Below are 19,504 nucleotides of genomic sequence, written 5' to 3' on the forward strand. Positions count from 1 at the left end.
CCTAATTATATCTTTAAACAATTGGAGGACTTTCCTTTATCTTAAAATGCAATTATATGCATAATAAATTCACGGTTAAATTGGCTAATTTTCATTAGCAGGCTCTTCTTGCATGGAAACTTTCTTGTGGAATAATAGAGATATAACTTTTAGGAACAAATCTCTTTTTTCATTAATTGGTTCGATAGAGATTTAATTTATATTCTTTCTTTATTTGACGATTCTGCTAATGTCTTGTTTTATGAACGCTTCATGACTGTCCATGACTACCCTATTCCTTTCAAAGATTATACAACACTGTTAGTGTCACAATCTGTGATGGCGAGGACCGATGGAGACGAGGAAGAAACGAAACCGTCTTTAATCCAAGAAACACCGGGTACAGCCAACACTAGGAATGGCAGGAAACACATGAACATAACAAGTAGAACCGACAGAGACGGATTGCGCAGACTAGGACTTAAATACAGGGGATGATTAGGGAAACACAGGTGCATGGGATGACTAATCAAACTAATTAACAAAACTAGGACAGGAACATGACCAAATAAGGGAACAGAAACAGGGGCAAAACATGACACAGACAGTCCATGATCCTGACAGTTAGAGAGATATTCCCACAGGTCTAATGCAGCTGGTCAAAGGCCATATATTATATGGACACAAAGATACAAAGGAGTCGGGTTTGTTACTGGATGGCATTGGCATTTATGACAAGAAATGCAATAATACACATATTTGCTAGATTTTTCAGAAGAGAGACCGTATTTTTCCTCGAGGGCGATTCCATTAGGCTGCCTTAATTGATAATATAGACTGGAGAAGAGCATGGCTGTTACCACATAAATATTTTCTTCCTAACAAGACCAAACAAGTCCACTTTAAAATACTGCATAAAATATACCCTGTTAATTTAACTGTGTCCAAATATGTTGATATTCCAAGTATTTGCATTTTGTGGTAATGAAGATGAAACATTAATACATTTATTTTTTACTTGTGAATTGGTTCAGAAGTTTTGGTTTGACTTGTATACCCATTTAAACAATTAAACAATTTTTATACATAAACAAATTCATGGGCTCACTTCCTACTCTGCCACACTTTTTGACTGAGGTAGACTCACTGCTCACATCTTTTTGTTTAACTAGCAATAAAAATGTAATAGGTTTCTGAAGCTATATGAAAAATTCATTTCTTGTGACTCTGAATAAGTTCAGCCTGCTTTCATGTTTTTTTTCCCTATCTCTTGTTATCATTATTTCTTAAATGTACTTTATCTTTTACTTAAGCTCTTTGTTTATTGTGAAGGCTGTTCTGTCATAAACCGCTTTTCTGTGGCCTGTATTATTAATGTGGAATCTTCCACTCTTTCCGTCAAAGTTATTTATTTATTTTATTTGTTTTCCTTTTTATTGGAGGAACGCTCTCGGTGTAGCTGTCATTCTAATAGGCGTATTTCCAGCACCATGGACAGTCCCAAATGTACCACGCATGCGAATATGCACTTTGCAAAGGTTGAACCATTTACTTTTCATGTTTTGGCACTTTTAAGTTTACATTTGCCGTCGCATTTGTGCATAAACATTCTTTAATTTATAGATCCAGATAACACTGTAATTGACCTGTCTAATTTACTCGCAGCCGCCCTTAAGTTCACTGTCATGGATATCCTAAAGGTGGGAAAAGAAAACCCCACGTGTTGTGTTGTTTGACGTGGTTTGCGGAGAGCGATCCGTGTGAACTGTGCCCTCCTCCCGGGCTTCTCTCGCGCAACACAGATACCGATTCCTCGCGCATCTCCTTGCACAGCGTCGCGCTCACTGCGCGAGTGCCCCTCGCGGAGAGACAGACGTCACTGCTGTCCGTTTGTAGCCGTTCGTCACATTGGTGGGTTTCAGTTCGATTGAGATGCTGCTCAGACCCGCAGCCTCCTCACAGAGCGCCTCGTTTTCTCGTCTTTCGTTTTAAACAACGACTACCGGTGAAGACAAAAACGGGAATGAATCACGGAAAGCGACCATCTAACGGCGGAGAGAAGGAGAAGAAGTCACCGGAATGACCCCTCACAAAGAAACGCGTTTGCTCGCGCTGTGCTCGTGAAGCTCATCCAGCGGATTCAAAGGGACGCGCGATCGAGCGGCTCTCGCGGACAACCAGCCGTCAATCATGCCGGTGCGACGGGGTCACGTCGCGCCACAGAACACGTTTCTCGGAATTATTATCCGCAAATTCGAGGATCAAAGTGAGTGTCATCTTCCAGATGATGCAGCAGTGTTTGTTTATTTCATTGCAACAATAAGCTGCATGTGATGCGATTCAGTTGCGGTTTATTGTTTAGTGTGACCTCTAAACTGGGAGAATGTACCGCCACACGCAGGCTGAACAACTTATTTGAGCCTTACTTCTGTGTCCAAATTTAGAAATAGATATTTTGATTTATTAGCGTTGTACTATTACCGTTTCGCATTGATGTAAACATTGATTAGTTAAGTGCTTAACAGCGCAATAGATTTTGGATAGTGTTTGGACTCTTTCTCCAGTGGTCGTTAGGTAGGAAACTATCCGTTTATGTCATCCAGTGTACAGCAAACGTCATGTCAGCGTCTGAAAATGTCACCGTTTGTGTTGTGTTTGAGTGTTAATGTGTTTACTCACACTACCACAGGCACTCAGCTGAGGGGCCCAGTGTCCACTGCCAAAATATCACTCTTCCATGTCTTTACTGTCTCCGCTGTTTTCTCTCAAATATAACTGTTAATAGAGAAGGACAGTTTCTGGTAGACAAAACATTAAGGACATTTGTTAACAAGACCACTTGCGCAAATCTTTTTTAATTGAATATTACAGGTTCAGTTTATCTCAATCAGTGTTGGTTACCACAAAAAATAATTTTGGCTTGTCCCGAGTTTTCTTTAAAAAGAAGAAGAGATGAGGTTCTTAAATTGGAAATAAATTGGGCCAATTCTGGGGAATTAAAAAAAAAATTGAAGCTTTTTTTGTGAAAGCACTATACAGTACTGTACATCAATTCTTCTGTTAACATTTGCTGTAAAGCTGTTTAAATCATTTTTACAGTTTGAATTGAATATAACTATAATATATATTTGAATATAACTTTAAAAACAGGAAAAAGATTACTAAATGTTTTTTTCCGAGTAAAATCACATTAACACATATTGTTTGTCTTGTGGCTGTACTTTTGCAATATTGAAGTGTACAAATTAGCCCAATTAACTTCCATTGTAAGTGCCTCATAGTAACATGGATTTTTGCTTTTTTAAAGGGGTCATATGATGCGATTTCAAGTTTTCCTTTCTCTTTGGAGTGTTACAAGCTGTTCGTGAATAGATAAGATCCCTAAAGTTGCAAAGACTAAAGTCTCAAACCCAAAGAAATATTTTTTATAAAAGTTAAGACTCGTCCACGCCCTCCTAAAACGCCTCGTTCAAACATGCCCCCACATGTCTACCTCACTGTGTGGGAAGATTTGCATAACACCATCCAAATGTTCACGCAAAGAAAGAAGGAGTAACTTTTAAGTTGTATTTACAACACTGTTCCAGAACACTTCAACCCAAATATTCTGATGTGTGCAGCTCATTTTATGGAGGACTGTTTCCTGATCCTGGTAGAGTAGACTATAATGCCGGCTGTTCTGACTCACAGACTGTAAGTACGTTTTTTTATATTTAAAGAATTTGCCACTGACGATTCAAATGCGAGTTTTGAGCAGTGTAGAGTAGTGCTTGTTGTTTGTCATTTCTCCGATTACAAATGCAGACATGGTTTTATGTTTACGCCGCTCGATGCAATGCAACGCGTAAACAGACAGTATAAGTCATTATAATCCGTAATTATGTCCCTACTGGATGCAACAAATGCCTCGTTTATAATGGGTTTTATTGGTTTTGTCTCGTCGCTCCGGGACACGGCATCACAGTATGGTAAGGGGCGTAACATTTACGTCACACGCTTGAGGAATTCGGCCAATCACAACGCATTGGATAGCTGGCCAATCAGAGCACACCTCGCTTTTCAGAACGATGAGCTTTGTAAAAATCTACGTGTTTCAGAAAGGCGGGGCATAGAGGAGAAACAATAATGTTTTTTTTTTTAACCTTAAACCGCATAAACACATTTCATTACACCAAATACACCAAATAATGTTATTTTTTAGCAACGTCGTATGACACCTTTAAAGAAAAGGAGAGACAAGTGGTAATCAACATTATGCCACAAATGCTTGATTAAGCTTCACTTGTGTTGAACCCTAAATATTCCTTTAAATTGTTCCATACTTTCACATTTTATTGATGCATTGAAGTTTCTTTCCATCATGCAAGGATAGAAGGTTATAATATTATTTACCTACAAATGCAAAAAAGTTTTTTCTTTTTGCTTATATGCTTATTGGTGTGAATAGCAGAGACTTTGTCATCAAGCACATGCAACCAAATAATCCATTAGTAATCAGATTTGTGGCTCAATTGGACTGAAAAACCTTCATGTAAACACCTTAATCGATCCGACTGAGCTCAATCCAAATTCAATTTTGATCGGATTGGAAGGTGTGGTGTAGACCTTTTCTAATCCGATCGAGAGGACATGTAAATCGGAAAGTACTGTGCATGTGCAATGACGAAGAAATGGTGTAATGACATATGAAGCGTAGAAGGAGCTGTTGTTTTTGTGGAATGATGTGTCATGACTGTCATGTTATTCTAAAATTTTCCTTCCACTCATTGTCTGTGAAGTGGCACAGAACAACGTCCCATCAGTCCTCACTTCATACTCTCATCCACTGACTGCTTGTTTTGGCCATGGGAATGGGTGATTTTACTGCTTGATAAAAGCAGCACGGCACAAAGCTTCATGAGCACGTTGTCTCCTAATTAGGTCCCGAAATAGATAAATATTAAGTCTGCTCTTTAAAACAAAGAAAAGAAGCAATGGTACGAGAATAGTATGTGCAAACATTGGGCAACTCTGAATATTTGTGCAATGTGTGCATGTCAAAAGATCAAATTCGACATTGAAGCTTGTGACAAATAAACACTATAAACATATAATATGACATATTAACAGATTATTAACCTGATCATTTTATTTAGCGTTCATGTAAACACTACGTTCAGATTCATCGATCAGAAATATTTAATTTCGATTTAAACAAAAAGTGTCCATGTAAACATAGTCAGTGTAATGTAATAAAATTTGGCAAGGCTTACTGGCCTTATGACTCAAATTTACAATCCTACATTTGCTAATCTGAAGGTACACTCTGCCAAAAGCACAAGTGCACATATGGCAGGAAAAGTAAAATTTTTATAAAAGCTTTAAAATGTATTTACTATATCTTTTCACCTCCACTACCTATACACACTTTCTTTATCGCAATAACTCTCTTTTCTGCCTGTTTCTACAGACAAGAGATTTGTCATAGCCAATGCACGTGTCCAGAACTGTGCCATCATCTACTGCAATGATGCCTTCTGTGAGATGACAGGTTTTTCCCGGCCGGACATCATGCAGAAGCCATGCACCTGTGACTTCCTGCATGGACAGCTGACCATGCGGCACGCTATTGCGCAGGTAGCACAGGCTCTCCTGGGCTCAGAGGAACGCAAAGTGGAGATCACCTACCACCGGAAGGACGGTGAGTGTGTGAGCTTTACTTGTTTAAAGTAGTTCAATGAACCTGAGAATGTGGGTTATGTTTACTGAATGTTACGTTGTTGGTTAATGTTTTGTTTATTATGATCTCCAAGTGAAATCTCAGTGAAAGGAAAAAAGCCCTTTGCTTAAAGGGGTCATGAACTGCCTTTTTTATTATTTTGTACTGTTCTCTGAGGTCTACTAATAATGTTATCAAACTTTTTACATAAAAAAACATCATAATTTAGAAGTAATATGCTATTTTCTGTCCTGATTTGACCTTCTCATCAGAATGCTCTGTTTGAAAAGGGATGGCGGATTGTAGACTCGGAAGTAAACACCCACTGCTATGATTGGCTAACAGTTGTGTATATTTGACAGCCGACATCCTTCATAGATGAACGCTGCTCTGATTTAGGTTAAAAACGCATAAATAATGAGAAAGTTTTGAGTTCTGAAACTTACAGGATGTTTTTATTGTACAATGACCTCTTATATGTCAAAAGATCAAGGGGATTTTGATATTTCAGTGCATGACCCCTCTAAAGCAAAAGATAAAGAATGATTTATACAGAATGCTGCAGAAAATATGCCATTAAACAATTATATGTAAGCTATTAAATTGATTCGCACTTTTGCCCTGTGACATTATTTGTTTAATTATCCTGACCAGCCTGACATATAAACATCTTCTTAGTAGGCTTATTAACCAATGGCAATTAATGATGTACTTTGATTTGTGAGTCAAATTTCTGTTCTTTACACCAGAGGAAAACAGTTTCCAATGTATTTTTCTAGTCACTGTAATGTATTTTGGGATATGTCACTTTTTTATTATTGAATAGTACCTTTATTTCCTTTTATATGGTCTTTCTACGTATGAATAAACCGATACTTGGGATATGGAATATAAACTGAGAGAGAGAGAGAGTAAAAGACAGAGCGTGTTTGAATTATTGCAGAGGAAGTTAAAGTCAGCACTGAAATGACAGCTCCTGTTGTCTTCGACAATTTTGCTTCAGATCACAGGGAAACTACTAGGAGCTGAGATCATTTTTTATCCTGTTCAGCTCTAGTGTGTCTCTTGTAGTGAGAGAGTACATGTCCCCAACAGAGGACATAGATTTTGTTCTTTCTTGTACTAGATCATAATAAGCCCCTTACACGCATTAAATCCGGTAAATTACCGTAAAATTACCAGATTGACTTTTCCACTAAATACAAAAATGTGCTATTCACACGAGCAGCGGTGTACTGGCTTTTTACTGTTAAGGGACCATTCAAACATTAGCTCCAAAATACCAGTAAACTCTGTGATGCCAGTCATCGTAAATGACCTTTAAACACTGCGCTGTTGTCTTCATCCGTCTGGTTGAGGAGAAGCACTTTAGTTTCACATCTGTCCAATTTAACAATATCTTTTTGACTTCTCAGTGATAGGCAGAAAGGGCCGATCACGCAGAACATGTTTTTGCTATAGGTTAAAAACACGAGATGCTGCACAATAGTATCAAACTGCAGAAGTGCTGGGCTGTAAATGGTAATAAAGGCAGGGTCTTGAGATGGGTTTTTTAAACAGAGCTTACTGTAAATATCACATAGCAATCATAGTATGATTTTATGACTTCTTACATCAGTGCATCCTGACCTTGTGTGTGCTCATAGCAGTCATAGCAGCATAATCTTATGCTTTGTTAACACATAGCATCATAACGGTAATCTGATGGTAATATTACAACTTGCTTTACCTAAGAATTTACCGGTATTTTTGAAAAGGCCCTGTTCACACATGATCACTAAATGGTATTTACCAGTAAAGACTGTATGTCTAAAAGAGGCTATAGAGTGCAACAGCTGGGTTCCAGCAGTAAAAACTCAATTTTCTCCATAGTGAAACTGATTTTTAACAATAACTTATAAACCTTTAAAGACAGATCTTGTGTGAGCTACAAGGTTGTTAATTGAGGTACTTCTGTTGAAGTAGGGATGTCAACGATTAATCGATGATCGATTAATTGACGATAAGAGATGCAATCGATTAAAGCTATCGATGGTCGATTAAGCTATTTAATTTTGGGCTGCATGCGGCTCATGCGCAAAACACGTGTGAGTGACTGTGACGGTATATAAATGCATCATCATTCATCCATAATGTACAAATTAAGCTTTTAATGTGATTTAAACTTTAAAAGTACATTAAAATAGAAACAACACAAAGTTCTTCAACATGGAAAGCAATAGAAATGTTGTATCTAATTTCCCCAGATAATTGTTTCATATCGTGCGCTTTGCAGGGCTGCGGAACACAGGACAGATAGGATATTCATTCCTACAACTTGTTAATTCGTTCCTACGACTTGTTAATTTGTGGCCACTGTCCATGTTTCATTAATTTTGTTCCTTAAATTACCCATGATTTAACTAAAATGAGGGAACAAATTAATAAATCGAACGAATGAATTCTTAATTCATTGCCATGAAATCTTTAATTTCCCTTCCCGCATGTTTATCACAGTAAGAGATGCGAAAACGGTGATAAAAAGTGAATGACAATAAAATAAACATAATAGTGCATTATCCAAAAGGATATATTGCATTAGAGCCATCACAGATCATTCACGCCCTTTAAAAATTCAGTAGCAGTTTAAGAGTCTTTTAAGTAGTAAGCTAATGTTTCTAGACCCTACTTTATTGTCAGGTGAAATCTGTTGACTCTGTTCTGTATGTCTCTTATACTTCATATGAACTAATGGACATGTCATTATGTTGGTTTCCACCCCAGAGACCGCATATAAATTCATTTCTTTCTCTGAGGTGTAAATGAGGCTACTCTCCTCTCACTGAGCCGTAGCACAGCACATTCTGGACCTGCTCTCTATAGTGATTTTAGTGGCTTCTGCTGTGAATGCATTAAACTGTGAATGATGAGCAGGTGCGTGTAGCATTTTTAGAAAGCATCTGTGTCTTTCTCTCTGTTTCCCTTCCTTCTTCGGTTGTTATCCTTCTATTCACATTCATAAAAATAGCGAATAAAATTAGAACAAACAGTTTTGTATGATTATTTTATTGTAACATTTTTAAGCTCCACAATTTTTTTCTCTAGTTTTTTAGAATATCATTTATGATATTCTAGAATATAATCTACAGTATGATACTGGTGCTTTATTGAAGTCTTTCCCAAACTCTTTTATCTTATTTATCTCCAAAGGCTCATTGTCAAGGCTCAATTACTACATCAACACCAAACTACGAATGTTTTCTTTTTATAAACTGGATGTCATGTAACATTCAAAATGATTCACTATTAAACTAAACACAATCAGTGTGTGAAATGTGACTCACAAAGTCACTTCATTTTTCATTTAAATATGACACCTTCGCTTATTCATGGAAGCATGAAGCCTACTGAACTTGCTGTATTCATCACACAGTATTAATAAAAATTCAGTTTTAAATGTCAAATTGTGAGTGTAAATGACATTTACAAATGATTTTGCTACTCTTATTGCATTAACACATATAAAATATCAGCTAGTGCATTTCAGTTTTAATAATTATCACTTATTCAGTTTAATATTTAAATTAAATGGTAATAAGAAATGGCAAATGTAAATTCCATTATTGAATTAGAATTTACATTTTCATTTTGCAAAAAATATTGCACATATGTATGTTGGAAATGTAAATTCAAATACTCAAATGCCATTGTGCATATTACATTTCAAATTAAATTTAGCCAACTTTATGCCTCCATATAGTTTGTCTAATCACAAATCTGAAAAAAAAAAAAATCAGAGTAAGAAAGATATAATTTTTAAAGATATAACATTTTTAAATAATTTTTTTCTTATTTGTCTTATCTATTTATGTTTATTACACTGATCTGAAGAACCTATAATGCAACACAAAGAACGTTTTTTTAATCTCCAGAGAATCATATAGCCAAACCAAGTGTCCTATCCACCTTATTTTTCCTGGAAGAGCAGGTGTGGCCATTTTAATGTGTCTGGCTTCCAGCTATTTTTAACTGTACAGAACGGCTAATTTTGCTGCTTGATATTGCAAACTGGTGTATCTTACCATATTATTTTAATGTATTATCTTAATTATGAACACACTGGTTTGTGTGTTTTACTGTTTACTGCACTTTGTTATTGTTCTTGTTATTTCCCTACAGCGCTAATGAACCGGAAGTCTCGCACATTCACAGAAAACGGCTTACTTCCACGTTGAAAAATAAGGTGGATACAACACAAAGTGCTTTTGATTAGAAGAGTGTTCTTTGCTGAAGTGGGTTGCTGCAAAGAACCGTTGAATACCCTTTAAGAATGTGTGGTCATATTAGAGCTTATTCAATTACATTAGTCTCACACACACACACACTGAATTGTACCAAACAAAGCTAAGTCCTCATGAGTCTGGGTAATGCCTTATTTAGCATTTATATTGCAGTAGAATGTGATAGCCCTGCATAATTCTTCTGAGTCTTCCTGTCTGAGAGGACACTGCTATCCTACACTGCTGGCATGGCAAATTATCTGCTGCAAAGGATTTAATTCGTTCAATAGGAATAACATAAATAATACAATTCAGCTAAAGCCATTTCTTACAATATTTTTGCATTCAGCTTTTGTATGTTTTCATGCTGCAATGCATTACTCACAATCCTTATCTCTTCTGAGTGCTTTCTTTTTTATATTTGAAACATTTTGTAAATTGTTTGTAAATTGCTGTTCCCTTTCAGTCAGTCACTACGAGTCACGTCGTGACCGACGAATTGGGATATCGCTTCGATAGACCAATCTACTTCGAGTCTAAACTAAACGAGCCAATGCACATTGGCATGCAATTATTGCATCCAGCTGCCGCTGATCACAGCGTGAGTATAATAAGGCAGCAGGTGCAATGCATACACCTGTTCGTCGAGTGGTGTTCTTCTCGCCGAGACGGCCCCCGGAGATGCCCGATTGCGGTCGTGCTTTCCTTTCTGCAGCAAGGGCTGGAGCGAAGGCTGTCTCCCTCCACCCTCAAAGTCCAGGTTGCTGCTATTGCTGCGTACCATGACCCGGTGAATGGGAAGTCCGTAGGTAAGCATGACCTCGTCATCAGGTTCCTTAGAGGGGCCAGGAGGTTGAATCCTACCCGGCCCCCCTCTATACCCTCTTGGGACCTGTCTCTAGTGCTAAAATCACTACAGCAGGGCCCATTCGAGCCTTTGCATTTAGTTGAGCTAAAGTTTCACAAATTTTTAATCAACATATTGTCACATGTATTGTGCATGAACCATCAATCTGCTAAGCATTATATTTTTTGTTACTGCTGTAGTGACGTTATAAAGTGTGATCAGATATGATTTTTAGATGACGTTTAAGGTTTTTGTTTGGGGGTGAATAACAGTGTTGGTTCATGACTGTGTATATTGTCAGATGAGGAAGTGTTTGGAAAAGAGTGACCCATGACTCTCTCTGTCTTTTATTCTTTGTGCTTTGCTTTGCTAATGAACATATGCTGTCATGTTGCCCTCCAGGCCTCTCTGTATGATTAATGAGCTGTGTTTATTAACACAAGGCTCCACCAATCAGCACGCAGCTCCGTGTACCAGTCATTTTAAAGACTGAAAACAACTGTGGCAAAGGCTATATAAATGCTGTTAGTATAGAAATCAGGTGATGAACGGCAAATAATGACGATCTGTTCATACATTCAAAATTCACTCGCTTCAACATCTGGCTCAGTTATTCCCTTCTTTCCAAACTTTAGCACACATGATTATGTGGATTTACTTTCTAATGAAATCGGAATTATTCACACTTGTGCCTCTGTATCTTGTATCTTAATTCTGTGAAAATGAAATCTGTCGATGCAGATCCTCTTTCTATTATGAGCAGATTAAATGTTAGTTTCACTTTGGCAGAGACAGAAGAGAGAGAGGACACACACACACACACACAGAAAGAGGTATTTATAGCTCTTGTGCTTTTGGTAGGTATGAAGTTTGGAGTCTCTGCTCAGGGGAACAGAGACACAGACTGCACTGCTGTACTGTTAACCCACAGCAATATAGCAGAAACTAACCCTATCAGCACTAGTCATTATTATTATTACCACAAATGTAAAATGCTTTGTCAGATTGTGAATGCTTTTAAAACTCCTTGAAAGGAACAAAAATATTACAGGTTTGTTTGAGGAAATACTGACATGTTTTATTCCTACCAGACCGTAAACACACATATACACGTCCTGGCAGACTACAAACCTTGTCTCATCACTATGAGTTGAATTAGAGAAGCACTGAGCAGATGAGAGTTAGAGCTCTGTAAAGAGATACAGATAGTCATTCTGAAGCCATGAGCTCAACAGTCAGATTGGGATTGTGTTAACATGACTGGCCTCATCTTTAGTTCTACAAGACAACAGGCCACATTCATTCTAGTCTTAGCCTATAACAACATGCGTACTGACCATCATAGAGCTGGCTAAATGATGAGTTTGGGTGCATATTGCGTGTTACCTTGTTAAAAGCTTAAGGAGCTGTTTCTATCTGATCTAACCCTTGAATTCTGTTTTGTTGGAATAACCTAATGTATTTAGGTTGATTCAGTGATGTAAAATAATATTTTGACTTGAACAGGGCTCAATGCTAGGGATTTTCACTGGCCCCACCAAAGAATAAATATATAAATAGTTAAATAAAATAGGTATTGTTTTCTTTGTTTTTGACTCATGTAAACTTGTATTCTAATACATAAGGTTGGCACCAACATTTTAGATACCAGTGAAATTTCACAATTCTCGATTTCAGTTTCAATATTATAGCAAAAAATACTAGCCTAACTAATATAAAATATTAAAAAAGAAAGGTGGGTCCACTTCCAAACGAACTCTGGTGCGGTTCGAATAAAATATGAACGTAACATGGACGAAAGACATGTTAACGAACCAAAACAGGTCATGATGTCACAAGATGCGACCCTAAAAAGGACAGAATGCTCAAGCATACCTGTTTTTTCTTGTCATATAGTCACAGTGTTGCCCATCAAAGTTCGGTACAGGCATCAGAACCATGTCTCTTCGCAGCTTCGTCTGTGTGTGTGACGGAGGGATTCCTGCTGCTGTTTTGACTCCTTTACACATTTTATAAGCTCTTCACGAGTTCTCAGTTGGTCAAAGTACCATCATATGTAGGCTACACACATACAACAAATGCATTTAACCCAACATAAAGCATTGTTGTGGATGTTCGGTATGTTCCGTCACGAAATCTATGTCATAAAAACCGACCAATCAGGTTGTGAATGTATCCCTATGCCTTTAGGTTCGGTGTTAAAATGCCAATGTGAACGCTAAGCAGACCAGGACTAAATCGTCTGGACCAAACAAACCAAGCGAACCGAACTACAGGTGTGAACAAACCCTTAGTCTGTATGTAGTTACACAAGGTCACTTCATGCTTCTGCCCAGTCTTTAAAAGATGAAGTGTAAATGCCTTTGATATGCATTCCAAGACTCAGCCACTCAGGCCACCTCAGTAGGCAGACACATACAAGACATGCAATGAGTAAATGTAAATGGGTCTTCACTTTAGTTAATGACAGAACTTTTTTGGGGTTGTGAATAGTTGGGTAGTCCTGGAAATTCACACTCACACAGACAAACAAGTAAAACAACTCACAAGGAGTTCACAAGATTTGAAGCCTGATCATTTTTGGAAAAAGTAGGCAGAAGCAGCTCATAATGGGCTTTCTGACATGTTGACCATCCGCTCTGCGAGTGTATTACAGTGTTTTCTGTCTCTCCTGTAGCACAGTAATAACCAACCTTTCACACGCTCCTCAAAGACCAATCAGTCACAGTGCTTGAACCAGTGTGTGTGTGTGTATGTGTGTGTGTGTGTTTGCATTGGATGGCTGCGCTGGGAAATTGAGATTGCAGACAATTAATAATTCAGCCAGACAGTTTCCTCACCTTATACATTCATGATATACTCATAAATGTAATGTATACCTTTTCATATAAATGCAGACAAGCACATCGGCACATATGTGCATGATAAAAGTGAACATCACTGAATGGAACGTTCAAGAAAGCATCATTCAGGAAAAATGTCCCCAATTCCATAAAGAAAAACAGGAACGATAGACCGAATGAAGTGTATGAATGCTCTTTTCTGTATTGTTTTGAAAAGGTATGATTGATGAATATGAATGCTTGTGTGTGTGTGTGTGTGTGTGTGTGTGTACAGGTATATATGGTTTATGAGGACACAAATGTGTATAATGACATGGGTACTACAACGTAAACATGGTTTATGAGGACACTTCCTGTGTCCCCGTAAAACAAAAGGCTTAAAAAACATACAAAACGGTGTTTTATGAAATTCAAAAATTGCCAGCAGTTTCCTGTGAGGGGTAGGTTTAGGTGTAGGGTTGGTGTAGGGCAATAGAAAATACAGTTTGTACAGTATAAAAACCATTACGCCTATGGAGAGTCCCCGTAAACCACAAATACAACTATGTGTGTGTGTGTGTGTGTGTGTTGGTGTGTTGGTGTGTAGGTGCGTATGGATTACTCTGTTTAAAGAAGTCTCCACAGGCTTTGTAGGTTTAATTATTGATAGTGGAAATTGAATCTAATGAAATTTCCATCGTCTTGAAACAAGAACTGAGCTTAATACATTCTGTATATTCATATACAGAAGGAAATGAACATACACACACACACACACACATAATAGCACCCCTTTAACATCTCAAGTAACAACGGAAATTAACACAGAGACAGTGAAACTGTGTTTTGTGTCTCCTGTAAATGAAGGGGAAAACCAATGTGGAAGAGCTGCAAAATTCTTTAACAGCTCTTCCCCTACACATTACATAGTTCGCCTCAGGACACGCAATTTATGTGTGGGAAATGAAAATTGCAACCTGAGCTGAATTTCTTTTACTCTCATGGTGTGATGGTAGCCTGATCGATGCAGCTGCTGCTCAGAGAAACTTGTCAGAGTTTGAAAGAAAACAGCATGATCAAACCATAAAAATGCTGCTAAAATTGTACTACAATAAGAGTGCTGGTTTCACACGGCAGTACTATTTCATCAAATACAAAATAATTTCCTTTGAGAAACATTTATTCTCTGGCTAAACAACAGTGTGTCTCTGATCACTGTCAACAGCAGATTGTTCAGCTTGGAAAGTAAAAATGTCCAACTTTCTTACAAAACTTGTACACACTTAAATGTTCAAGCAAATAAGATGCACCAGTGAGTCAGTTGGTCTCATTCACTAATAATTGCAGATTATTCGTATTTATTCACAAAGGAGAACTTCTCACCAAAACATTCTGTCTATTTCACAACACATGCATACATGCACACAAATTTGTTCTTAACTTCGCTGTAATGCTAATGAATTTGGAGTATTCTAAATGAGCTACCATAATTTGCATAAAACACAGCCAAAATAAAAAAGGGGTTTCTACACAGCCTTTCGTTTCTCAGCAAACCCGTCTAGAAGGCCATATGTTATTTCAGTTTTTCCTGTTTTTTTTTTTGTAAATTTCTAAAATTCATTTTAGTACAACAGTTATTGATGAATCATGATTTGTTAATGAAAACGTTTGTACGCAGATATCACACAAATTTGTGCATGCACATTGTTAGTGTGTGAGACCCAATGTTTCTATATTACATGATAAAACTGTTTAGCAAACATTTGCAGGTGTTCAGAATTGCACTTTTATGTGGTAACATCAGAATATACTGGTATTATTCAAGTCAAATTTATTATCTAAAATTACTGAATCAATATGAAAATATTGGGTTACAATCTGTAATCTGACTATATATGGTTACAAGAATTATGATACATCATAAGGGTCAGATCAGGTACAAATAGCTCACAGTATCTTGATAACAATAAAACAATGCAGGCATTATCATTTTTTATAATCTATTTCCTACTTGATTTAACCCATAAAATGACTTTTGTTGATGTAACCTAATTTGTCAGGTTGATTAAATAACATTTTTGACAAATAAAACCACATTTTTAGGCTACCTGAAAACAAATATGTTTATAGTGGAGATACTGTTTGTTTATGTGTGTGTATATTCACATCACAACCTTATACACAGAACATATACCCTTACCATCAAACTCTTTCTCAAACCGAGAACTAGAAATAATTGTCCTGTGTGTCCTATTGATGTCCTACATCATGCAAAGGCATTTTTATTTACTAATTTAAAAAATCCCTTTGTGGACATTCATCAAAGGAAAATTGGTTTATATAAAACTTTAATAATATAGTATAATATAATAATATATGGATACTAAAAATATTAGGGATGCACCGATACCACTTTTTCCAGTACTCGCCCAATACGATACTTTTATTTTTGTTTGCTGGAGATTTTTCATCTGCCCCACTAAGACTACTTAATTCATTTAAAGCAGCAACACTGCAGCATGAAATTCAAGTGTTTAAAGCACTTATTCAGTTCCATAGGGCTAATCTCTTAAGCTTCTCTTGTCCTTTCAGTCTACACACACACACACAAACAAGAATTCCCCTGATGGTTTCATCAGTTTGCCTCTCACCTAGGTTAATGCCGAACATAACCAACCAGGACTGTTTGAGATTAAAACTGACAGGTTGTTGCACTCCACAAACATTTTCTGCTGTAAAATGGATATTTATGCTCAGTCATGCAATAAATTCTATTCCACACAGAGCTAAGCCAATATACAAAGAATCCAAATGACATCATAAGCTCTGGAAAATTACTCTCCAGGCTAGTTTATTTAACATTTACTTCACTGTAGACAGTGTCTTTTTGTAGATATTTTTAGATAGCACTTTTATGTAAAAATTACATAGGCCTATCTTTTAGGATAATGTTGCATAAAAATGAGCTTGTAGCAGCTTTGCGGTTTTAGTCTTTATTATTTTATAGTATTTATTTCTGTCACTCTTAGATTTTATTAGTAAAGATGTGTGAACATGACAGACAGTTAGTTTTCTGAAGAGGAAGTGGATTCAAGATGTGGAGGTAGAAAGTCTGTTATAAAGTGTGAAACATCTGTCTGTCACCAAGTTTCTGACATGGTAAAATATAAAAACGAACAAACTCAAAATGTTTTTCTTACAGATTTTTCCTCATGGCCTAGAAGTGATCGTGCTGCACGTCTCTCCCCATCTCAGGATGTATTGCATTATGTGGTAATATTGACAGTGATGTAGTAGAGGGTCATAGCCTGCTTACTCTGTGCATACCTGCCTCTCGTATTCCATTCGTCAACTGCAGAAAGAGAGGGATAGATTACATTAAATTTGTTATTACACTTTATCAGTATCATTCATTTTAAAGGGGTCATATGACGTTGCTAAAAAAGAACATTATTTGGTGTATTTGGTGTAATGAAATGTGTTTATGCGGTTTAAGGTTAAAAAAACACATTATTTTCCACACACTGTACATTATTGTTTCTCCTCTATGCCCTGCCTTTCTGAAACGCGTAAACTTTACAGTCCTGGCTACTAATTAGTCTATACAGCTGTGCGAATATTCTCAATATACTGTGATATGAAATACCTATTCACAGATGCTATATTACTGCACAGTACCCATAGAGAACACACTCTGTCATAGACTTGATGGCAATTAATGAATTTGTAGATAGAATTTTAGTTTTTTTAATGATAGATTTATTTCCTTTTTAATTAGTTGACCAGACTGAACAATTGGCACCAAGACAAACAACAGTACCTACAACCCACTGAACGGACTTAGGCTGCATTTACACTGGCACAAAAAAATCAGATTTTTTTTGCTCACATCTAACACAGATTGGAATTTGTTGCACATGTGTAAACACAAAATTCTGCATGAGATCCGATTTTTTTCGCATCCGATCTACTTCCAAATGTAGTTTTAAATCAGATACATATCCGATATCTGGACATCAGACCTACGTCTAAACAGAAACACAAATATCCGATTCCCTGCAGAACTCCCAATGCGAGGGCTACACGTTTGCCCATAAAGATTGTGTTTTAATGCCAGTGTGCTGTTTGCGCTTGCATTTTATTGAGATGGAAACTTTATACAGGTAAGAAATTGTACATTCAGGAGCTGGTTTTCAACCCCTGCCCCGTGAATTTTATAAAACAGCTAAAAAGCTACATTATATATCTCAGCAATGAGGTGATAACTTAGCAGTTTTTGTAATTAATCCAACAAGCTTCACTTGTTCGCAAACTTCACACTCGCTCGCGCGTTCTCTCTTTCTCTCTCGTTAATTCATTTGAATTCATTTCAATAAATATCATCTTGGCACTACTTTATTTCACTAAAGAATTCTACCTCTAACGAGCTGTAGATAAAATAGCCTAACGAATGAAAATTACTGTAATTTTTTGTTATTTATCCAGTCAGATTTTGTGCTGCAAAACATCCATGACAGCCATTGTCCATGCTGGCAAATAATAATGGCCACTCAACGTGAATTATATAAATCATTTTAATAGCACGGCCATTCAAAACCTGAGGGTCTACCATGTGCATAGTAAAGCGATAACTGCAGACAATCCTTTTGGGCAGGAATTAATTTAAACACAGATATCAGATACCAGTCGTGTCTAAAGTGAATGTAAACAGGCGGACCAAAAAAATCAGATATGGTCAAAAGATCGGATGTGCCGTCTGACAGAGGCTAAACACATTACATTCCAACTCTGAAACTCAGATGTATCATTTTAAGATGTAATTCTGTTGAATTTCTATCAGTTTTCACACTCTGTTAATTGTGAATCTAAGCATAGTTGAGCCAGAATGCATGTTTTACAGTAGGGGTGTTTAAAAAAAAATGTATGTGTAGCGTCTGGACTAGGGATGGAACGATTACCGGTTTCACGATAAAACACGATAAAATGCCCTGACGGTTAGTATTACCGTTTAAAATTTAATTATCATCAAAACCGTGTTTGATTATCGCGCTTTTGAAAACTCGCAGTAAATCATATCCAGCCAGCATCTGTCCAGTCTGACGCAGAAGCAGCATGCAATGTTGTTGTTGTTGTTTTATTCGCTACATATGCCACCCTCAAATATAATGATTCTGTTGCGGGAACCCCCAAAATAAAGGCAGCAATATTTTTCATGTATAAACACCCATTTATGCTGTATAAAATAATACCTGGAAACTATTTACTATTTGCCATTTAAAGCATCTTTAAAGTACTGTTAGATACATAAACCTAAAGGGAAACTTAAACCTACGGAAAGGCTAACAATACAGTACAATTCTCATTTAAAAAAAGAATTTCTGAATTTCAAAAAGAATTTTCATGAGTTTCTGAAACAATATCAGTATTCATGTTGTGATTCTATACTCTTTTTCTTATTCTATTCTTTTCTGTTTTTTTTACACTTCTTTTAAAAATTTCTGTAGACCCTGCAACAACCCCTTGTGAGTCCCGGACCCCAGTTTGAAAAATGTTGGGTCACTGGACAAATTATAGACTGATTTGATGTCAATCATAATTCATTTTCGAGCAAATGTATAGAGCAGTTACTGTGATTTGCCTTAGCACAGAAGTTCAAAAAACCCTCCAAGATGATATATAACCATGAACCTGATGTTCTCTGAGCTCTATCATTGTAGCTGCCATAATGATGATATTGTTTATCTGAGCTCTTTAATCACTGATTGCTGTTGTTAGTTCCAGGTGTGTGCATGTGTGTGTGTGTTTGTGCATTATAGATGTTCTGCAGGTGCTGATTGAAGAAGCTCTGTTGTGTGTGTGTGTGTGTGTGTGTGTGTGTGTGTGTGTGTGTGTGTGTGTG

General features: G+C 36.9%; 1 pseudogene; it reads left to right on the forward strand.

Moving 5' to 3' along the window:
* Positions 1-1,796: 1,796 nt before the first annotated feature.
* The window catches only part of LOC107705567 (potassium voltage-gated channel subfamily H member 7-like), a 70,600-nt pseudogene continuing 52,892 nt past the window's right edge, over positions 1,797-19,504 (forward strand).

This window comes from Sinocyclocheilus rhinocerous, unplaced genomic scaffold (assembly GCF_001515625.1).
Source record: "Sinocyclocheilus rhinocerous isolate Xijiao unplaced genomic scaffold, SAMN03320098_v1.1 scaffold504, whole genome shotgun sequence".
Classification (NCBI taxonomy): domain Eukaryota; kingdom Metazoa; phylum Chordata; class Actinopteri; order Cypriniformes; family Cyprinidae; genus Sinocyclocheilus; species Sinocyclocheilus rhinocerous.